The sequence below is a fragment of the Danio rerio genome, chromosome 22, assembly GCF_052040795.2.
Source record: "Danio rerio strain M-AB ecotype USA chromosome 22, GRCz13ab, whole genome shotgun sequence".
NCBI classification, from domain to species: Eukaryota; Metazoa; Chordata; class Actinopteri; order Cypriniformes; family Danionidae; genus Danio; species Danio rerio.
This window is the reverse complement of record NC_141042.1, coordinates 18,828,857-18,848,526: the sequence shown is the minus strand read 5'-3', so window position 1 is coordinate 18,848,526 and position 19,670 is coordinate 18,828,857. Positions and strand designations below refer to the sequence as shown.

Genomic DNA, 19,670 nt, shown 5'->3' with positions numbered 1-19,670 from the left:
GTAACTGAGTAGGATAAACTTTGTATTTGATAAGAAAAGATGCGCATAAACTAAGATGGAAACACTTTAATCGAACAAATTCCAGTGTGTGCAGTAAAAAAAGGTCATTAGATTTTGTTATAAGAGATCATGGTATGATAAAAATATGTGTAATTGAACAAACTAAGCGGCTGAGCACATTGTAAAACATCTGAAATGTTGTTTTAGTCTTTTTAAAATGCCTTGTTTCAGTATTACTGTTCTTATTTTATTAATTACCTCCAGAATCAAGTGTCTGTTCTTCGCGTCTCATGCCTTTAAACACCACCACGAGTTCACTGCGTGTCAGGATTGCCTTCTGAGGCAAAAGTCATTTATTAAATGAAGAAAAGATTAAATCTGCCCACTAATTAGTGCTGAAGATTGAAAAATTCATGTCATTAATGTTATAAAATGTAATTTTCCCCATCTACGCCCAAAGGTTTTATCTTGATATAAAGTAAAAGTAGATGTGAAAAGGTAACAACATTAGTTAAATGGCATTACATAAAAAATATCATTTTCAAAACAACTGAATAGTAATAATTGTATAATAAGTAACAGCAGCAATATTTAATATTATTAGATATTCGAATTGAATATATTTGGAGGGTAATGAAGGATGCAACCTGTCTAATTCAGCAACCCTTGTCCCCTTGTATATAAAACTTCCTTTAAAATCCTTATCAAATTACTGTTAATCAAATATTAAACTGAATTTAATACTTAAGGAATTTGTTGACAAGCCTTAACATCATCTAAGGACAAGGTAAGGGTGCTTTCCAATGTCAAACTCTTAAGCCACAATGTGGGCACTTGCAAACCAATGCAATGTTGGCTAGGTGGTTACTTGCAGGCCCAAAGAGCTTTCTATAAAGGGATGAGCTACAACTCAAGTACCAAATATGAAGGCTTTCCATAATCTCCAAGTATGAGTAGTATTATGAGTAGTATTACAATGCTCAAGTCTCACAGGCAGAGATAAGAGTCAAAAACGCAGGCCTCTACTGTGTCCAAGTCTAAGTGTTTCCTGAAAGTTGCTCGTCCAGTTCAGAAGGACTTCCTGATTGTGTCACAAACACATTTCTGAAAGCAGTCAGAGGAGAAGAACTGACAAACAAAGTTCCAGGTAAGTCTAACGCACTACAGATGTTTCCCTGGATCTCTCACGGCCGGCACGTCATGTCATCCAACAAAGACAAAGTGGCTGCCAAGATGCTTGAGTCAAAGGTGCCCCTGCCGGCTCCAATCCTGCCTATCAAGGGTTAAGCCCTGCCATTTTAACACCACAGACAGATCAGGCCACGAGGGTGTTACCTAACAAAATGGACGTCGTTAACCCTGTATCTGCCAGAAGATCCACCTGGTGTGCCCCCTAGCAACAGGACGACAGAGGGAAAAGTACAGCCGATTGCTTTTCACGTGGGCACAAAGAATAACTTGTGCTGTAAGAACAGTCACGAGCAGCCACCTCCTCTCCACACACACACACACACACACACAAACACACACGCACACGCATGCACGCGCATCTACCCATCCCCCACTGTGATCTCAAACAGACTAGAGTGCAAATGTACACTGACGCACACACTTCTAGTAGACCAGCCTTCAGATCAGTTAGACTCAAATTGGTAGATAAGAACAACCAGCACTTGGGCAGCACTAAAGTGTTCCATTTACGCTAATTATCATGAGGGATGACTTTTTGATAAGTGAGGTCAACTTGTAGTTTTTATTTTATGTCAATATTATAAGTGCAGTGGTTCAATTGAAATGCTGTAAAGCCAATTTAGGCAAGTTTAATGCCAATTTAGGAATAGCGTTTAATGTATTCTTATAAAAGCACAACCGCTTTTTGAAATGGTGCATTTTTTTAATTTGTGTGAAGTTAACAAAACTAAACATTTCTTTTTAAACGCAAAAGAAATATTTTGTGAACGTCCTCTAACGTGCTAGAAGTTTCGTTAAAGGCAGATTTATACTTCTGCGTTCAGCGATCGACATGAATTATGGTGCCTACCTTGTGCGTAGTCATGTATTTATGTTTGTACGTACCGTTTATGTTGCTGTGCCAAAACACTTCCAAAATGCTAGCTAGCAGTAGGTTTTTATGATCCTCTTACAAGTTTCTCTACAGGTGTTTTGCTTTTAATGAAAGGTAAAACTCTTTCATTTAGAGGCGAAATCCAGCAGACGTGCAACAACATTAAATCACATGGTAAACACAAAAGTTTCCATCTGGAGCTCCTTCACAGAACTTGACACTTGTAAACATTCACTCCATTGGGCTTGCGGCTCTCAACACCGCCCACTCATCACTGCTACCAATCAACCAATCAAGGAGCTTGCGTTATGTGTCGTTGCGACGTGCAGTTACAATTTGTGAGAGGTGTGCTTCAGAGTCTGCCATGATGAAGGCTATGCGACTGCGCAAAGGCTATGATGAACCATACGCATGCGCTTGACACAGAAGTATAAATCAGCCTTCACATACAACAGTATTGTCAAAAGAATCCCTGTTGACATAGAACTATGAAAATGCTAAAATGTCATATTATGCACCAACAGCCTCTAAATTACACCTTATTAAAGAAACACTTTGTGTGGATTAGGCATGGGTCGGTATAAGATTCTGACAGTATAATAACCTTGGATAAAATATCACAGTATTGTGATTAATGCTCTAAAATATATTCTTTTTAAATGTCGGAGTAAAAAACTAAAAACGCTTTCCCCCTTTAAACACAAAAGAATCCTTTGAGTTTAAAAGATTTTTTTAAGAGAAAGATTTAAAATATTTTGGAACGGGGGGTGCTTGAGAAGGCAAAGTCAGATACTAGATCGGATACGCAGCCAACCGGAAGTGCGATATGCACATCAATATAGCAGCATTTTTTATGACACTGTACAACGATAAATAATATTTTTACAGTACTGTGATGGTTGGGTTTAGGGTTGGGGTGGGCGTTAAAAATACCATTTATTGGGTCATTTAATTGATAGCATGAATAATACTCAGTACAACTACTGTTTTTACTTTACGGTGATGGTTGGGTTTAGGGTTGGGGGTAGACATTAATAAAACATGATGAATGGGAAATTTAATAAATTATATAAATTATTCTCTTCAACTTCCCACTGCAAACATATCCGATCTAGCAATAAGTGCTTAAGAGCACTGAATGAGGTGGACCTAGTAGATGAGCTCATCCATTAATAAAAAAATACTAGCTTAATTTTATTCATAATCAAAACAAAATTACATCTTTTTAAGCTTGTTCAAAGTCAAGAAATCAGTATGATTTTGAATCAATGAATCAATTCATAAATGGGAGTGAACACTAAGGTAGGTCATGTGATTATGACAAAATGGTGGATGTAGTACATCAGAATTCCATTCATACTACTCACATTCATACTGTACAGAACGTACTTTTCCAACAAGTGAGTAGTACGTTTAAATTCAAATGCAGTAAATACTGAGTAGTAGGCGGTTTCGGATGCAGTCTCTGACTGAACAAGCAGCTAGTGCTACAGTCAACGACAAGACCACAGCCTTATCCCTAATCTTGGCAGTTACCCAAGCATCTATTCAAGCTATGGATAAGTCGATGAATGACAGATTTAACTCTATTGAAAATCCCGTGTTGCAAATGCAAGCATCGCATAGCGAATATATTTTGGAACAGTAAACATGTCAGGCTTAACGATTCAAATGAATCATTGACTTCTGTCGTCTTCGTTAGTTACAAAAACACAAATTTCTTTACAATATATAACAGCCTTCTTTTCTCCTGGAGATACTGTTGTTCAATCCCCTGAGAACTTTATTCATCTTCAACACAAATTAAGATCTTATAGATGAAATCCAAGATCTCATACTCCATATACAGCAATGGTCTTATACCTATACACAGGTATTGGCGATAATCACAATATTCAAAACGAATAAGACTCTGAAGATAACATAACACATAACTGCACTGACACCTGAAAAACAAGACATGCAGAAAAAAACAATATTGTTTAAGTGAGGAATCAGTGGGTTTATTTTCTCTTCAATTTAAATTATTATTATTATTTTTTTAGCTGACCCATGTCTAGATTTGCAGACAAACAGCACTGCAAAAACTTTATGCCACTAAATCCTTTTTAAAAAATTTTAACAGAGATCATGAAAGCTGAAGGCCATGAACAGATGCATGCAAAGAGATACACGCTGATCCTGACAGACTTTTCATACAGTAAGAGCACAGGTTGAACTTTAAACAAACTTTTAACTTTGTTCGTTTTATTCTTCCATGATTCCCTAATACTTTCAACATTATATACTGTACAGATCATATTAAGGGTTTTGGCCAGTTTTCATTACAGCTCATTTGGGTGATCACTTGATGCTTCATTTTCAAAGTCTAAAGCTTGAGTAAACATCTAGACTTAATGGGCTTCATTCTGTGTATTGGTGCTTTTAAAATCTGTTCATTTCATTTTGTGTGTGGATTATAAGTACGGTGTTTGAAAAACTCACCCACACATTAAGTTTATGATGTATGAAATATTGTTGGAAAACCCTAAATATTATTTTCTAACATGCTGTCATAATAAAAGTTTAGACCATTCATTTATTCATTGTCTTTTGGCTTAGTTCGTTATTTATCAGGGGTCACTACAGCTGAATAAACCATCAACTATTCGGGCATATGTTTTTATGCAGAGGATGTCCTTCCAGGCACAACCCAGAACTGGAAAACACCCATACACACTCACATTTACACACACAAACTCATACACTATGGCCAATTTAGTTTATTTAATACACTTAAAGCTCATGTCTTTTGAACTCAACACAAACACAAACACGCGGAGAGCACGCAAACTCCTCACAGAAATGCCAACTGGCACAGCCAGGACTCAAACCAGAGATCTTCTTGCTGTAAGGTGACAGTGATAACCACATCATATGATGTATAATGCGCATTAAATACAACAAAGCAGTTGCTTTGCTTACAGCTAAAACAATATAAAAGCAGTTACTCCTGCAATTCTGTAACACCACATACTGGAAGTGAATTTGCAGTTTTAACCAGCATGTCTACAGTTTTACACGCCGTTCACACCAGATGCGGTATGCACAGATAAATCACGCTATTCGTGCGGAAATAAACATGTGAACAGTTTGAGTTTACTTCCTTCACTCGCGTGTCAAATTCTCTTCAGAACAGATGCGGATTCGGCATCATGGGCAGGGCTTCAGTCTGCCCGGTGACTCTAGCTTCATAGCTACATGGCTAACATGGATTTTAGTGAAAGAATAACTGTTTATGTGCTTTAGGAAGACTGAAAAAAAAGCGTCAATTCATTTGGAGCCGTGTCGGAGTCCACTAGATCATTTCAGAGGTGCACCCAGCTCTGTGAGTTCATCAACTCCTCCAGAAACTATACCTGGATGATGGAAGCTTTCAGCAGTGCTTCCGACTGAGTTGATGAACTATTGTCCGGTGGGGACAGGAGGATTTTCCCCCGGGACACCAAACAACTACATTATAAGCACGTTCCTACAAGAGAAAGCTCCTGATTGGTTAACGCGATGCAAATGTCAGCTGAAGTCCAGATTTTTGCTTAATTCACGGGAATCACGTCGTCCGTGCCGCATGATGTCTATTCTTGTCTTTGGATTAACTTAACATGTAAATCACTCGCACTTGACGCTTCTTCCGCATCTGGTGTGAATGCGGCATACAGTTTGTGACGGTGTGTTTAATGTGGCATAATTTCCACAAAGCCAGATTGGATTTGTCACATTATATTTTTGAAATTATATAATCCATTTTAAAATCACTAACTACCCAAAAAAATGTATGTTGCTTCTTTGTGTGGATCATGATTAAAGTGCAGTTGTTGCCTCTAATTAAAATGACTGCAGATTAAGCCTGTGATAAAGCAAAGAAACATTTTGCTCACATACACACACATTTTTTGGTTGTGAAAAGGCAATCTAAAATCAAATAAGCCAATTTGCGATTAAAAAAAAAAAGAAAAAAGAAAATAAAAAGAATGCCCATGGAAAATTGGGATCAGTGTCTGCGACCAAATAGAGAAAGTTAGATGCACCAGAGTGAAGAGCGAGTCTAGAGCCCTAAGTGATACACCAATATTTGGGGAACTGCAAATAAGGTAAAAAAAAAAAACTGTAATAAAAATGTTTCTTTTAAGTTTTCCACAGATTGTAATATCAATATTGTGATTTTTTTTTTTTTTTTGCCACAATGGCTGTGGTGTAAAAAAAAAAATCTGTTATTGTGACAGCCCTAGCTCAAAGTGTAAAAAAGATCCATGGGTCCATGTAGTGTCAGTCCACCAACTGTAATCATATGAAGCTCCAAGAACACATTAGTGCATCAAAATAACTGTAAAAGCTATGTTGCCTGCCTGTCTTCTGGGGCAAGTCATGGTGCATGTTTACTACAAGCAATACAACGCTTGCATACGTTACACTCTGTTAAAAATGCTGGGTTCCACACTATCAACTTGTGTTAGGACAGCATGAAGAAATTAACTTGCTGGGTTTTAAAGATTTTAAGTTCTCCCTTAAAAAGGAAAAAAACTAGAATTGTATTATTAGAATTGTATCTCATTTTAATTATGTAGTTTGAACAATCAACAAACATCATTTTTGGGTGTACTGCCCATAATAAAAGCCCACCCTGATGCAGAAGATATGTGAACAATGTCATATTTTCAGTTTTGCTTTTAACAGCAAAAAAGTCTTCTGGAGGTATAATTAGAGTCGAAACACTGAAATCACATGGAATGTTTTGAATGTTTGGTTGCTTCTTTGGACTTTAAACATCTCAGAACTGTTGCCTAATCCTCTAAAATTTCTTAATTAGTGTTGTGAAGATGAGAGTCTCAGAGGATTGATGTGACATGATTGTATGTAACGTCAGAGCCTAAATGGTTTCAGTTGCGCTACACCTTTAAATTTCTTTGCTATAACCATCATAGTATAGTATAAGGAATACCTACAAGTTTACATCAGTTTTTGTTTTGTGCAGACTTGTTTTATGATGCATAATTTCACAGAGCTAAAGTCAAGCTTATTACACTTGACTTGACTTTTTAAATAATATAATCTAATTTACATCAGTACCTGCAAATTGTTTTGTATGTAACGTTTGGGTTGTGATTAAAAAAATGTAACTAAACTAAATAAAGAATGCAATGTGAAGTACATAACTCAGCAATGCTATTACACTGATACAGCAGCCAAAACAGTAGCGGGACATCATCACACACTGTCGTGCTTTAAACTGAATAGGTGACATGACTATCAAAACGAGGGGATGCATCAATAAAAAAAAAAAAGATATACAGATACAATACCTATACAGTAAAATAAAAAAAACTCATAATTTCCATATTTCAGATTATCTGAGGCAGAAACGTCAAAATCCTGTTAAAAACAAGGTTAGTGGATTAAAAAAAAAAGTTATTAGTAGGAGCAGGCAGAATCTGTGCAGTATATTGTAAAAAATTTGCAGATTTATGCGGACTGACTTTGGGAGTATTATAACTAAAAACCTAATTTATGCAATAAAAAATAATAACTTTTAACTTGTATTTAATGTTTACAATGCAAATTCAATTACATCTACTTAATTGGTAAAAGCAAGTCTCTCATATATATAGGGATGCACAATATTTCGGCGACCATGTAGATATCTGCCGATATGCTATTTTTAATGTTTTTAATTTTGGATCGTTATCAGTTCGATATCAAATTTACACTTGTTCAGACTTGCCCGGTGCACTTGTTTTCCTTCAAAGTCTATTCCCACAAAGTCTGTGGTATTGCTGTTCGTTAATAACTCAGTAAGTAACCTTATTCCCTATCATTGTAGATATGTTTGATAGAGTCATCGTGTACTTTGGTTTAAATTGCCTCAGGAAAAATATTACATGTGTATAAATTAAAGACACCTTTTTTGTTTAAGCATGAGAGAATCTTGCAGGAGTGTGGTAATAAGTGTCAAATGACCCAGCGACTAACAATTGTGCATTACTGTACAGGTTTTTTTTTTAAGAACATTTGAGCTGATTTCAGTTCTTAGTTTCTTATATTTTCGTTTTCATTTTATTTAAAATATAATTATATAACTTGTTTGTTAATTAAATTCTGTTTTGTTATTTAACCTATTATTTTTATACAACAGTTATGAAGAAATGGAAATCATTTATTTTTTGCATGCTGACGTATGTAAAATCGTAAATATATGTCTATATAAATCACCTTCATCTACACACACACACACACACACACACACACACACACACACACACTGAGGAAGGCATTGTGCCGAAACGTTTGTGTCTTTAAACTAACCCGAAGAATGTAAAAAGAAAAAAGAAAAACAGTACGAAGCAATTACCTGATGAGTGCAAATCATTACCTTTTTGAACTATATAATCACTTTTAAATATGATTATTTTTTTGCTTTGGGTAGGCCGTTCTAAGATCAGTTCAAACTTTTATAAAGTTTTTAAAATAATATCAGTTGTTCACTATATAAAAATATCCAACTTGGAATAGTTATATATATCAGCCTATATACCCGTTACCGGCCTCCATATCTAAAGTCATCAGTTATCGATATCGACCCAAAAATCCACATCGGCGCATCCCTAATATCTACTAAAAGAAAAAAAAAATGTTTTTACTCCATAAAGTTCATATTCCTATAAAATGTTAGTATTAAAGCTGATATCAGAGTACTTGTACCAGTGCATTACTAATTAAAACTTAGATTTCTAAAGATATTTTTCTAATTAATCCACTTTGGAGATATTTTTTGATCAATGCTTATTTTTGGCCTTTTTACCTTTCGTTATGATAGGACATCTGATATGTACAGGAAGTAAAGTTTAGAGAAATTAGGGAGAATGCGATCAGAAAAGGTCTGCAAGTCAGGATTCACACTGTACTGCAGTATCATATACAGCTCGTTGAACACTAGGTCATCAGCGCAGAAGATAGAGAACTCTCAAAAAGCTTAATTTAGGTTACCAAAATCAACAAACCCATGTTTGGACAGAAGCTCGAAACAAATGTGTCTAAATATTGGGTGGGTTTATCAGGCTATAGACAATAAAACCGTTCTGAAAAGTTTACCCTTTGAGCACCATCACTGTCACTGAACACATACAGATGGGTGTTTAAGTCTCAGCATGCCAAAAAAAAAAAAGAAAAAAAAAATAGTACTACGCATGTGATTAGGATTTGTGGAAAACTATCCAGCTTATTAAAAGTGCATTGTTTAATTCCCATACAAAATACAGTAAAAACCCTTTAGAAAAAAAATTTAATTTCTCTGTAAGAATCGTCAAAATAACCAAACAAATTCAAAAGGATTTTTTAAGCACATGTATTAATGTTGCATTTAAAAAAATGACCTGTTAACCTATAAAAATGCAATCAGCTAACATATACATATTAGTCAAGACTAGCGAAGCAACCCATAAATGTAATAAGTAGTAAAAACCTCATGCCTGGTCAAGAGTTGCAGGCCTGAGACATCTGATCATTGCAAATCCAGGATGTATGAACAGATCCATATGTACAGTACACCTTCATAATCCTGTTGTCAAACTTAACTAATCGGCTGAGGACTTAAATTAGATTGAAGCACTTATTTTGAATGGCAGCCGGATTCTGCAGTTAATCTCTCTGGTCTGTTGGGCTGAGTGCCAGGTATATAAGGACTGACGAGCAGGGGGGAAACAAGTGGATCAGTCTAAACTGATCCCAAAAAACCATTTTAAATAAGTATATTCCATCAGATGCGAGTCTGAACGTATAGCGACTGCATATTCATTTACTAATTTGTAGTACTGCGCTGCAAATCATGCTGTCTGTTAGAAAGAGTTGAGCTTTTATGTTTGCACAGAAACAGATTACTATCTGCACTCGACAAACAATAAATTGGGTAAATATGGGACTTGAGCTTTATCTAGGGCCAGAACACCACCAAAGCCATTTCTCCAATGTTAGAGCAAAACGTATACATAGAAGAACAAATAAGCCCCAGTGTGTCCGAGGCATGCAAGGACCCATAAGTCTTCACTCCTGGATGAATACCTTAACGGTGTATTCATGTCACTACGGCACACAGAGAGAGTTCCAGAGTCGCCGCGTCAGCAAAAGTCCAGCTTTGACACACAGTGGAAAAAACTGCTGGAGAAACTCTAGAAAAGCACAGAGTTAGCTCCTTAATTCGCCGTAAACTCGATTCCTACACAACCCAAATGCAACTACATGCCCAAAGTGCATAATTCAAGAGCAATTTCCCAATCACAACAGATTACAACTTGAATTTTACTAGCATCACTAGCTCTACAACTTGAATCCGCTTGTTGAGCGGTGACGTATGGAATATTGTTTCTAGGTCCAAGCCACTACTCATTTGAATTGAGAAAATATTGATTTATGGCCACTTTTTTAGCCATATCACACATTAAAGTGAATTTTATATATAGTCATGGTGTACACATGAGTTTTTGGACTTTCTTCATCAGAGACATCAATAAACGAACCACTTTTTGGACATCGGATAGTAGGCTTGGATATATCTATATATATATATATATATATATATATATATATATATATATATATATATATATCTATATATATATCTATATATATATATATATATATATATATATATATATATATATATATATATATATATATATATATATATATATATATATATATATATATAGCGTTAGTGATTTTTGAAAGTATTACTTTTGTAAACATTTATTATTACCATTTGTTGAGAGTCTCCTCATACAGTTTGATAGAGCAATTGGACCCGGAAGCCGCTTCAATTGACATCACGCTTATTAAGTAAATTGTTAACTGCTACACTGTAAAACCCAAAAAGTTAAGGTAACTCAAACCGTTTGAGGAAATCGATTGCAACAAAGCATTTAAGTTCAAAAACTAATCCTAATGAATACTGTGAACTTAATTTGAGTAAACGAAGCAAGTTGAGCACAGTAAAACCCAATAAATGAAGAGAACTCAAACCAACTGAGTACTGTAACACCCAATAAGTTAAGGCAACTCAAACTGTTTGAGGGAACCGATTGCTACAAACCATTCGAGTTAAACTAATCTATACTGTCAAAGTACTGTGAACTTACTCAATTTAAGTTGAAGTGATGAGGTATTTAATTGACTAAATACCTTCAACATCGAGTTCAAAACTCCTCACTTTTAGTAAATTAAGTTAACAACACTTATTTCATTTGATAAAGTTGACTGCTGGGTTTTACAGTGTACAAAACAATCCATTATCATTGGTCAATCAGACAGGTTGCCCCGCACCCAACTGTGCACCCAAGAACAAGGTTGATGCTAATTATGTAAATAAATAGCCTCAAGAACACATCTCTGCATGTTATATTACAAGTAATGACTTTAATGAACACTATTAGATGTTGTTTCTAGGTTAATATAATATATAACATAATTTTGTGGGGTGTTAGGCCAAATTTTTAATTTAACAAAATATACTTCTTGAATAGGGCAGGGCAATTAATCGAAAAGTAATCAAAATCGACATGCAGCACCTATAATTGATCTAATTTTTTCAGGTCAATATTTTTAAATTATTTTCTCTAATGCATGTGAAGTAAAGCTGCACGATTCTGGCTAAAATGAGAATCGCAATTTTTTTGCCTAAAATAAGATCACGATTTTCTTACGATTCTGTAGATGTAAAAAAATAAAAATAAATAAAAATAAAAAAAAAATAAAGGTTAATATGAGTGGGCTATTTTATTGTTATTCTCAAACATGTGGTAAAACAGCAATAGGCTTTGTGTAGCTGTACTGTTGGTTAAATGCTACATTATGTATAGACTTGAAATGGTGGACTTCAACAGACTTTAGATTTGTCCTGGTTAATGCTGGTCATAATTCTGATGTTGAATTATTGTGTTTGGACATATGCTTACAATCTTTATTTTCTGCTTAAAATCTGTCACTGGCATGATTTTCGTGAATACAGAAGACTGGGTGGGTATTTTTGCATTTCGGCAGGTTTTGGATACTTTGAGCTGGAATCAGTCAGCTACATCTGGAAACACTGTGTGCGCTATCGGTTTCATTTTCACTGCTAAGAGTGGTTCACTTGCCCCACGTCTCAATCACAATCACACTATGCCACAAACTAAATGTTATTTCCAATTTTATTACCCGTTTTTCACAGCATATGCAGGTTCTGTTCACTAAAGTAAACTTCATTCGTGCCCGCCCTCCCTGTGGTAACAGCTGACAGTCAACTCACGTCACGTGTGGTTTTGTGGTCGCAAATATGAAGACAGAAATGACATTTTTGAGGTGAATTGTATCTTGTAAATACAGCATGTGACTCTTTCAACACAATTTGGAGGTGTCGACGTTGCTGAACAACGTATCTAAAACAATGTGAAGAATTGTGTGGCCATTATTGCTTCTCTCCTGCACTTGAAAATATGAATGACAGAATCATAGAAATGCTGGATTAAGATCGTCTAGGGGGTTGAATAGAGATCACGATCTTTTTACGATTAATCGTGCAGCTCTAGTGTGGAGTCGCGTGACTTTCTCGGTTAAGGCTGATTTATACTTCTGCAGTGCACTCATATGGTCCGGCACAGGCTTCTTGTGGTCGCATACGTGAGCACCTTCCAAAAAAATGTAACCACATGTTGCACTTTGTTATTTATTTTGTCACTTTTTGGTGAAAAAAAAGTGACTGTTTGTTTTAGGCAATGCGAGATTTAATATCAGTTGTTGATGTTCACACCTCGTTAAAAAAAATCTCTCACTTGTACTATGTGAGCATATTGACTGTACTTGTCAGTGAACTATGAGGGCGAAAAATAAAAATAAATAAAATAATCTGTCATTAATCATAATAGAGTTAAAATGTTCAATAAATAACCCAGCCCTATCATTGAATGTATATATAATTATTATTTACAGCTAATTATAACAAAAAACATTTATGTTAACTATTATAGAGGCAAATTTTATATTTGAAAATAAAAAACCTAATGTATTGAAACTGCGGAATTTGAAATAAAGGGAAATTATTTGTAAACAATGTTATGAAATTTTGTAAAATCTGGACTGCTGTCTGCTGATCTTAAACAGCAAAACGAGCATTTAAATATAAAGTCTGTATGATCCGCATTTCTGTATAAATGAATGGCATGATTCCACACATTCTTGACGCTTTGTGGCATTTTCAGCATCTGTCATCTCATTATATAAGGACTTTTCAACTTTAGAGCTGCTGTGAAAGAGCATTAAATTATTTTAGGAAAATATCAAACACAGAATCCCAAGCATCGTCATGACAATTTGACAATATAATTTTGCTTAACTTAAAATTAAAAACAATATTTGCATGAATCCTGCATTAATACATTTAAAAGAGCAGGTCATTTGATATTTGAATCAGGCATTTATTATTAGAATGAATTTAATGTGGTTCCTTTGATTCAATTCAGGGCTTAGGGTTGGGATACACCATGCCAAAAATCAGCCACTGGGCTCCGTCATTGGATTCAGTGTCAGTCTGACTAGTTGATTTGGTGTTTCGCATATCGCCTGTTGAGGGGTTAACAAAGGAGCTCATAGGGCTCATTCAGCATGTAGAATCGAAGTTGGGTGTAGAGGTTATTCAGCAAAAAATCAAAAGTGCCAGACCAAAAACTGAAGTGCTGTAGCAAGTAAACAATTCAAGTCAGGAAGAAACACACAGAAGTTGGCTGTAATTGTACTATATTTCTCAAATATTTGCAAACGATAATTATTGTTAGATTATCTGACATATATGCACAAGCAAATCCCTCCGTAGTGACTGACAATAAATGTATTACCGGTACGAAATGCTGTTTGGTTTACGATTTACATCATCAGAAGTTGCAGTTTCCCATTGTGGAATGCTAAAAAATGCTAAAAAAAGGTCTACTGCCCCCTGTGGGTGTGGAAAGGTGGTCTTATGCAGGCCAGAACGCATGCTCTCTTTTCAGTCAGCTGTCATCTGTTTGGTGTGTTCACACATAGCTTTTAGGTGCAGATAGGGCCAGAAACCAGTCAACAACACAGTTGGGTTAGTCTGTGCTGGTTGTTTGGCATAGTCTTGGTGTGTACCGGCATTTAAGCCCATTCCTAATTCTATTTTTGTACCCCTACCTCTTTGCCCTTGAAACAGAATGTAAAGGGCTTCCAAATTGAACCCTAAAAATGGGACAGCGCTACAATAACTGCACACATCATCATATGTTATTACAATGTCTTCATATAGGATCGACAATCACGACTGCTGTAGTTATTCCAGTTGCGTAATTTTTTGGTATTTATCTTCAGGAAATCACTGAAGGCAACGATATCATGTAAACCTAACGATATAATGTGGCAATAAGATCGTAACTGTACTGTGCATTTTCACCATGGCCATATTCATCTATGTAAACACACGAAAACAACATAAACGTTATACCAGACACTGTAAAGAGGTCATTCCTAGCCACTAGACTTTTCTGCCAATGTTTTGGGACTGCTATGCAGGAGTTATTATAAAAGATAGCGAAATTTATTGTTTTTGTTTTTTTAAACATGACTGTAAAACACGAAAGCGGTTATGAATGTATTACAACATATGCTTGTTTGTTGTAAAAATTCTGACAAAAAAATGCAAATTTGTGCATCTCCTTCCGTGTGTTGCCTTGCTGCTGTTGTAGATGGTTTATTCTGGGAAACTTTCTTACCCCTTGGTTTTGAGTGTGGTTCGAGCCCTTCAAGTTAAAGAGAATTGGGACAGCCCAACCCCTTCACGTAAACGCGCAAAACGAGAGGAATTGGGATTGAGCCTTACTGTCTACAAGCCCCTCCATTGCACAATCCAATTCTGCTGTGATTGGTCAGCTGGCCAAGTCTTATTTTTGATTGGTCTTTTTATGTTAATCCCATGTCAAAAACAAAATAGCCATTTTAGCATGTTCCTTCTGTCAAGGGCAGGCAGGGAATATGCAAATGTGTTACATTGATCATGTTGACAGATCAGCAGTTAAAAGATTTTACAACTTAAGGAGATTCAGAGCCGACCCTTTTTTTGAACAATTGCTTCAATTACCATGCACCTTTTAATTACCTCAGCGCTCCACAATAAGGAATGCCCGATGGCCCGGGGCCAGTGTGCGAGACGCTCGGGCCAGTGTACAGAATGTTACTGGCCCGATCGGGCCAGTGCTGCCTTGTCACAAAAGTTTGGCTGCGACTGTCTGTCAATTGCGTGCAAATACAATCTTAGGGTGCTTTCACACATAGACTTTTAATTCGTAATCTGTCTCGTTTCCTGTTAATTAGCAGGGTTTGAGGGGAGGGGAGCTATCAGTAAGGGACCGTCGGAAAAGTGCTTTTTTTTTTTTACATAAAAGTGAAAGCTTGATGAAATATTACTGAGAGCTGTTTATCCGTTAGGAAAATTGATCGAAGTTACCATCTGATCAATTTTCCATATTTTGATCTTATAATATGTTGTATTAGGCCTGTTGTTTGATAATTTCTACACTGACAGCTCGGAAAAAAAAAAATCAACATTGATCTGCTTCACGATCTGATGCAGTCTCGGTTCATATGCTATCTCTCTATAATTTAAGCATATAATGCAGAATTCAAGCCAATGTTTTTTTTAATAGATTGATTAATTCAATAGATTGATTTTTACAAAACTTGACAACTGAAATGAGGCTCTGTATGAGAAAGTCTGACCTCTCTGATTTGTATTTGGTGACGATGTCTATGGGTTGTTAAAATTAAAGTGCATACTTTCGCTTATAAAATATTCTACAACTGTTCAATTTTGGGGTCAGTATGATTGTTTAATATGTTAAAATTAGCTTCTCCTGCTCACCAAGGCTACATTTAATTTAATCATAAATACAGCAAAATTGTGAAATGTTGCACTATAAAATAACTTTTTAAAAGTAGTTTATCATTTAATTTCATAATTTATTCCAGTGATTTTAAAGATGAATTTTCAGCTTCATTACTACAGTCTTCAGAGTAATAGTAATAGTAGTAAAAGCAATAACGTCTGGAATAATGGTTTTATTTGAAACGACATACAATAAGAAAGCAGTTATTTAAACTTTTAATAAATATTTACTATATAATTTTTTTTACAATTAATAAATTTCGCCTTAATGAACTGAATAATTTTCCTTTGAAAAAACATTTTTAAAAATTTAATAAAACTTTTGACCGGTACCATAAATACTCCTTAAATACGTAGTGTAAATACGTAAAAAATCCTTAGCGTTGAACCCTGTACCTACTTTGCAGGCTGCTTAGATTTTAGGACAGCTACGTTACTAACCACCAAAGATATATATATATATATATTTTTTTTTTTTAAAACCCATGTGACCTGCTCTTCACAGGTGTAAAACAGACTTTAAGAAAGATACTGCATTTCACAGAATTTCTGAATTCTTAAAACACATTCATTGAAAAAACAGAAATGGGACAATTGGAGAAATTTAAAAATTAACACAAATAGCAAAAGCATTAATAAAAAACAACAACAAAGAGCTAAGGATTTTCTAATAAAATGACTTAATCAGATCTCCTATTTGTTAGTAATAAACAGCTCTGTTTTATGACACCAGTAAAAAAGGTGGCGATTTCCAAGAAAACCAATGACCAATTATTGTTATCATCAGGCAGGATACCCCTCCACAAAAACCACACCTAACTGATAATGACAGTCAGCTGAAAATGAAACGCTTAAACTCTGATACAATGGCATGCACTTCTGGCCTACAGCCAAAACAGAAGAGTCTTTCAGAACAAAATGACACCATGCCCTTCATTTTACAAGTCTAGAAGTCTCCAACTCTCTTCCCCTGACTTTCCTCATCTGACGTTATCAGGAAGTAGGAATCGAACAGTAAAAAGATCTTGCTAGATTGCAACGGCCATGTGTCAGTCTCCAGCCCTTCCTGTTTACCAGCCCCCACCATTTCAAATACAGGAGGATCTGCTGTGTTTCTCAGGTACATAATGGAATGGCTCTTGAAAACAAAACTTTTCTTATGGCGAATGACAAATTGTATTCAGGCTCGTCATTGGCGTGGTACGAGATTTGGAAAGACATGCCCGCCACGACTCACTTGAGAGGTGCCAAGTGGCTTAACTGGTTTCTTAATGGACACTCAATAGGGTCAGTTTTGGACAACACCCGGCACACGCTGACAGAAGTGTATAGGGATATTCTTGGTGTTAAGATCAAGGTTTTGCTATTGATTTTGTGTTCACGGCATTTATATATTATGGTTTCTTGACATTAAGTTGGTTGCACCCAATATATTTACAACAAGTCACCTCGAGTCATCCTTCAGACAAAACTATTTAAGCCACCCCCGACACACCCAAGCAGACCAACCTTGAACTACACCTCTTCTCCACCATGAGAAACCGCAGAAGCATTTCACGATGAATGTGATTTCATACATGATGAACAACAGCTACACTTTTACACAAAGTCCAAAGTCTTAGAATTAAAGAACTGAAATGGCGGTTCACAACTAGCTCAGATCCTAAATTCATCTTGAGTCAGTTTGTGTCCATTCAGTTAATCAGAGTTTAACATAATAACAAATCAAATAAAAAGATTATATGGGTAATTTTGGCATGCAAAAGATACTTTAGAAAAGTCGATGTGTCAGTGTCTTTAGTTAAAACAATTTTAAACTTCATTTTAATAATTATATGCTTTTATTCAAATTTTTGTGGTCATCAAGATTTTTTAAAATGGTTTGAGGCATATGCTCAGAAGGCTAGCTTAAAAAACATATTAAAGTTAAATTAGCAATGTATGAATATATAGTTTTCATAATGGTCTTATTTCATTACCCAAATGTTTAACTTGGCTACATTTTCAAATTACCTCAAGTAGGGTTGGGCGATAAACCAATTTTATCGATTAACTCAAGTGTGTAGTTGACATCATCAGCACATGCAAAGCCCACCTATGGGTTCCCATAGCTTTTTAAGCATTTTTATATCGTATAATTATAGATTTATGATATGCTAAAGCTACTTGATTAACATTAATCGTAATGCAATATTGCATTAAAATTCATCACAATGTCATGTTTCATATCATTCGTCATCGATAATTATTGAATTTAACAATTTAAAATCCTAATCAATATTAGGATTTTTTATATTTAACCACTTTGTTATAATATACCAATATAAAGCAAATTGTTTTAATAGTCAAAAACAAAAATATTGATATTTTGTCAATATCGATAATACATTTTCATTACATTGACAATGGTGTTTGATCATTAAATATCAATACCGATTTTATTGCCCAGCCCTAGTTAATCGGTTATTCAAAATTGGGTTTTTTTTTTACGCCCATATTGCCCAGCTCTAACCTGAGGCGTAGTGGTACACACATTAGATACAGATCTTTCAATTTGGTCAATTAAATGTTTACTGAGATGTTACGAAATACCAATATATGGTGCGGCTAAATATCAACTTTGATAAAAATGGCCTATAGAGTAAGCAAGTAAAAGCTTCCTGAACAAACTGAAAGGTAAACACTATCTTTTCATGGACATATCCAGAACAATGCACAACTTCTCCATTGTTTTTCTATGCAAACATGTGCTTGACCATTATGATCATGTCTTCTAAAGAGCTATGTTTTTAATATGCCATCAAAAAATTCATCTTTTACACGCAGCACCACAAAATGTTAGTTCCAAAACAGCTGACCAATCAGAAAAAGTCGAAGGTTGGGCCAGGCATTGCAAGCTTCTGTTTACACAAGCAAGTTGGCATGATAACCGTTTTATTTGATGTTACCTCATGTACAATAATTGCAAAAAGCTTTGTATTTTGAAGCTTTCAATTTCATAAAATGTCTTGTCACTCCAGCACACTGTTTTAGAGTGGCTTGGCAGTAGGCTTGTCACAATAAATAACTTTTGATGTGCGATATATTGTCATACAAAATGATTGTGATAAGTGATCTTATTGTCATTTTAATGCAAATTAATACCTCTGTTTATACAATGATTACACAACAGCTTAGACTGTAAATGGGCAGTAACACTTTAGGACACAATAGGATAAAAAACAAAGTAAACGTATTTGTAAAATGGCTTGAAAGTTATTTGTGAACCATCACTTTTCTGGAAGTGGACCGCAGCTTTGAAACAAAGCTCATTTGGACACCCTCCAACCATCAATAGTTTTTGGGAAAATGTCAAAAAAAAAATTTTTTCACCTGTTGGTATGCATTCCTTAACCATCCTGAACTTGCTGAAACCATATAAACATGATGAACAATATATATTGCATAACCAAAACTTATTGAGGAGATGTCTATATATTGACTAGTCGATGTATTGATTATTGAGACAGCCCTACTTGACAGATCACTGCAAAAATGTTTTAGTTCAAGCATAGCACAAGTCAATGTGAATATGATGATTTCTCCTTCTATGCTACATGTAAATTCACTAAGACACACAAATGTAGTTCATGTAACTGCTTAATCTGTGTT

The 19,670-nt window shown here is 35.3% G+C and overlaps 1 protein-coding gene and 1 long non-coding RNA gene across 16 annotated transcripts in view; one reads left to right on the top strand and one right to left on the bottom strand.

The window, feature by feature from the left end:
* Positions 1-19,670, bottom strand: part of gatad2ab (GATA zinc finger domain containing 2Ab) — a 68,703-nt gene that overhangs the window by 42,461 nt on the left and 6,572 nt on the right.
* LOC141380304 (uncharacterized) lies at positions 12,825-15,970 on the top strand. Its single transcript, XR_015521884.1, has 3 exons — positions 12,825-14,265; positions 14,651-14,798; positions 15,305-15,970. It is a non-coding gene; the product is annotated as an uncharacterized LOC141380304 (long non-coding RNA).